The sequence below is a fragment of the Salmo salar genome, chromosome 11 (genome assembly GCF_965601325.2).
Source record: "Salmo salar chromosome 11, fSalSal1, whole genome shotgun sequence".
NCBI classification, from domain to species: domain Eukaryota; kingdom Metazoa; phylum Chordata; class Actinopteri; order Salmoniformes; family Salmonidae; genus Salmo; species Salmo salar.
Window position 1 is genome coordinate 34,125,001 of NC_138301.1, and position 5,000 is coordinate 34,130,000.

Here is a 5,000-nt window from a genome sequence, read left to right on the forward strand (position 1 = left end):
AGAGAGAAAGCAAAGAATCAAATCAAATCAATATTTTATTGGGCACTTACACATGGTTAGCAGATGTTAATGTGAGTGTAGCGAAATGCTTGTGCTTCTAGTTTCGACAATGCAGTAATATCTAACAAGTAATCTAACAAATTCACAACGACTACCTTATACACACAAATGTAAAGGATGAATAAGAATATGTACATATAAATATATGGATGAGCGATGGCCGTGCGGCATAGGCAAGATGCAGTAGATGGTATAAAATACAGTATATACATATGAGATGAGTAATGTAGGATATGTAAACATTATTAAAGTGGTGTTATTTAAGGTGACTAGTGATACCTTTATTAAATCCATTTATTAAAGTGGCCAGAGATTTGAGTCTGTATGTTGACAGCAGCCTCTCTATGTTAGTGATGGCTGTTTAACAGTCTGATGGCCTTGAGATAGAAGCTGTTTTTCAGTCTCTCGGTCCCAGCTTTGATGCACCTGTACTGACCTCGCCTTCTGGATGATAGCGGGGTGAACAGGCAGTGGCTCGGGTGGTTGTTGTCCTTGATGATCTTTTTGGCCTTCCTGTGACATCGGGTGGTGTAGGTGTCCTGGAGGGCAGGTAGTTTGCCTCCGGTGATGCGTTGTGCAGACCGCACTACCCTCTGGAGAGCCTTGCGGTTGAGGGCGGTGCAGTTGCCGTACCAGGCGGTGATACAGCCCGACAGGATGCTCTCGATTGTGCATCTGTAAAAGTCTGTGAATGTTTTAGGTGACGAGCCAAATTTCTTCAACCTCCTGAGGTTGAAGAGGCGCTGTTGAGCCTTCTTCACCACACAATCTGTGTGGGTGGACCATTTCAGTTTGTCTGCGATGTGTACGCCGAGGTACTTAAAACTTTCCACCTTCTCCACTACTGTCCCTGTCAATGTGGATAGGGGGCTGCTCCCTCTGCTGTTTCCTGAAGTCCACGATAATCTCCTTTGTTTTGTTGACATTGAGTGAGAGGTTGTTTTCCTGACACCACACTCCTAGTGCCCTCACCTCCTCCCTGTAGGCTGTCTTGTCGTTGTTGGTAATCAAGCCCTTTACTGTAGTGTCGTCTGCAAACTTGATGATTGAGTTGGAGGCGTGCATGGCCACTCAGTCATGGGTGAACAGGGAGTGCAGTAGAGGGCTGAGAACATACCCTTGTGGGGCCCCAGTGTTGAGGATCAGCGGGGTGGAGATGTTGTTTCCTACCCTCACCACCTGGGGGCGTCCTGTCAGAAAGTCCAGGATCCTGTTGCACAGGGCGGGGTCGAGACCCAGGGTTTGGAGGGTATGTGTGGGTGGACCATTTCAGTTTGTCCGTGATGTGTACGCCGAGGAACCACCTTCTCCACTGCTGTCCGTCGATATGGATGGGAGGGTGCTCCCTCTGCTGTTTCCTGAAGTCCACGATCATCTCCTTTGTTTTGTTGACGTTGAGTGAGAGGTTGTTTTCCTGACACCACACTCCGAGGGCCCTCACCTCCTCCCTGTAGGCCGTCTCGTCGTTGTTGGTAATCAGGCCCACCACTGTACAGTAGTGTCGCCTTTCTTCTCCCCTCCTCTTCTCCTAACTCCTATCCTCTCAACTCCTCTCCCCTCACTCCCCTCCTCTCCCCTCTCTGTATAGTGTTAAAGACCCCAGTTCCAGGTGTCTCATTCCTGTCCGCCTTTAATGCCTGTAAACTCAGTGAGTAGCAGGATATTTATAATACCTGTCATAGTTAAACCATTATAATAACATTAGGACTGAGTACAATGGCATCCACAGGCATTCAGTAGCTCACCTTACATCTCAAAAGGTCAAAGACACAGTGTGTGTGTGCATGTGTGCGTGTGTGTGTGTGTGTGCATGTGTGTGTGTGTGTGTGTGTGTGTGTGTGTGTGTGTGTGTGTGTGTGTGTGTGGTGTGTGTGTGTGTGTGTGTGGTAGCTGTGAGTTTCTGTTATTAACTGTAGGTAAAGAACCCTGGTGTGCTGTAAAGTATATAACTATAAACTATAAACCCACATTAGGACTGTAACCTAAACCCCTTGCAGTCACTAATGCACACATATATAGGATAGGGAGAATACAACCACTTGTTTTACCTGGTCTCCTTAGTGTTGTTTTTACTAATGGGCTCTACATAAGGGACAAACAGCACTAAGGCTGGTGTGTATAGAGTCAACTGTACAGTAGGACACATTAACCAATCACCACAGAGCAGCTGGCTAAAGCACACCCAGATCTGTTCACCAGGCTACACTGGAAGGCCATTGTGTACTGTAGGTATGTAAAGGGTGGATTGTTAGTGTGTTATGTACTCAGGGTCTCTTTAGAAGGGTTTTATAGTGTTGTTCGGAGTGCAGGGCATTGATCAGAGTACAGTAGCATCAAACAAACTCCCAGCTGGTGAAGGAGGGACAGGGTCACTACAGCTGGAGGCTTACAACTTCCTCTCTTTCAATCATCTATTTCTTTCTGTCTGATTCCACCCTCTGTCTTTGTTTCTCTCTCTCTCCTTTTCTCATGTTCTATTTCTCTCTGTGTTTGATTCCTAATCCAGCATGGTTCGTAGGAGGGAGGCAAGGAGACATGGTGAGAGAAAGAGAGGTGGAGAGAGAGAGAGAGACAGAGAGAGAGAGCTGTTTCCCACCGCTAAACAAAAGTTCTGATGCTCTCAGCAACCATGCTCAAACAGGGAGAGAGAGGAGGAGGGTAAAAGCACTCTGTGGGCGCTAATAAGCGTTGCGTTTGGCAAGCCAGCACATCCTACACACACACACACACACACACACACACACACACACACACACACACACACACACACACACACACACACACACACACACACACACACACACACACACACACACACACACACACACACAGTAAGACAGATTTTTCCTGGGGATGAAAGGAAGCGAAGTATAAGACCACAGGGGTAGAGTGTGTGTGTGTGGTGTCTGTGTGTGTCTGTGTGTCTGTGTGTGTGTGTCTGTTTCTCTGTGTGTGCGTGTGTGTGTCTGTGTGTGTGTGTCTGTGTGTCTGTGTGTGTGTGTGTCTGTCTTTCTCTCTCTCTCTCTGTGTGTGTGTGTGTGTGTGTGTGTGTGTGTGTGTGTGTGTGTGTGTGTGTGTGTGTGTGTGTGTGTGTGTGTGTGTGTGTGTGTGTGTGTGTGTGTGTGTGTGTGTGTGTGTGTGTCGGGTGCTGTTCTACTGCGGGACAGTCCATTATCCACACCCCTCCTGAATCTCAATGGGCTGTGCTCTGAACAGGTGCCAAAAACACACACCACATCTCAACACACACACAAACACACACACACACACTACTCCTCACACTCGTGTTAGCTTCCCCAGCTAATGCCTAAGGTTTAGCTCACTGGGCTGAAACAGTCTTATGCACAAACAATCCTCGTTCAAAATCATCCTGCTGTATTTGCTTCCTAGGCTGTGACACTAGCTATGAGTTACCTTCTTTCAAACAGAACATTCCAGAACAGTCTAGAACTCTCTATTGATCCTGAGATCCTTCACATGGTTCATTTGAACTTTAAAACTAGCAATTACCATCCTTCAAAACATTCCTTTGCCATTTAAAATATATTCAGATGTTTATTGGTGTGAGAGATGGTTGTGGCTTCCTGGGTGCCAGTTCATGTTAGCTAGATGAAATGTTTAGAAAGGTCATTTTACCAGAACACTAATGTCTATCTCATTCTCTCTGGCATTCAGACTGTTTAGAAAACAACATCACTGTACTTGTTCACATTAATGATTTAACGGATTGCCATTTTCTGAGTTTGTAAACATTATCATCTTCATCCAGCCGTTACTCAGTCTTGTAATGCTGCTGTAATAGTATTACAGTTTTTAACAATCACTTTGGCACTCATTTCAGAACCTTGTGGTCATTTTTCAAAACTCTAGACACAAAACTCAAAACGGTCATCACTTGTTCAAAACATTGTCCTGTGCATTCATATCTTTAAAGAAACCTTGCACTTGCAGAATCATTGGTTCAAATAACTCATTTATCATGAAATACCATAGGAACATTCATTTAGATCACCCACACACAAGATACCGATAGTTTCACTATGTAGTTGTTCGTTCAATCATTAAATATTGTAGTACAAAATATGTGATACATGTTTCATTATGGTACTACACATAAATACATCACTGTAAAAGGACTAGTAGAGAGAATACTACAGACACAGTGGAATCATTGAACAAAATCTGAAATGTATTGATGAAATACAATACAATCACAACATAGGTTTCTTTGAATCAAAGCAAAAATAATTAGCTACAAAAAAGAAAAAACTACAGTAAAACATCAACTGCAGTGTTCCTCACCTGGCTTACTGTAAAAAGCAAAACAAAGGATTGATTACTGTACTTCTATATTTCCCTCAACCCTGTCTTGTCGATTTGGCCACAGGTTCTTATCCACATCACAATGGATGTTTTCATTAGCCAAACATCTTGGGAAGAATCTTCGGGCATGGCGAAACCAGGCCTGACACTGGTCTGCCGTGATGTCATTGCATGCGTCATCTATGGCCTGGAGAAGGGTGGCTTGTTCGTGAGGGTGCCTATCATATACCTTCCACCTCCATGTGGAGAAAAATTCCTCAATCGGGTTAAGGAAAGGAGAGTATGGGGGTAAGTACAGGGTGGTAAATTGTGGATGGGCCTGAAACCATGCTTGCACCATTTGAGCATGGTGGAACCTGACATTATCCCACACAATGACATAGGTCATGCCATCAGCTCTACAGACCTGATTTAGCTCATCAAGGAAGGTTATATTCGAACAGCGAATCATGTGGCTGCCTGCAACTCAATATATAGAGTATATAGAGTAGAGAGCTTTAGATGTTGTTCGATCAAACATTAGAACGGGCAAGATGAGTAATCTAAGCAACTTTGACCCTTGGTAGGATTGTTGATGCCACACATGATGATTCCAGCATCTCAGAAACAGCTGCCCT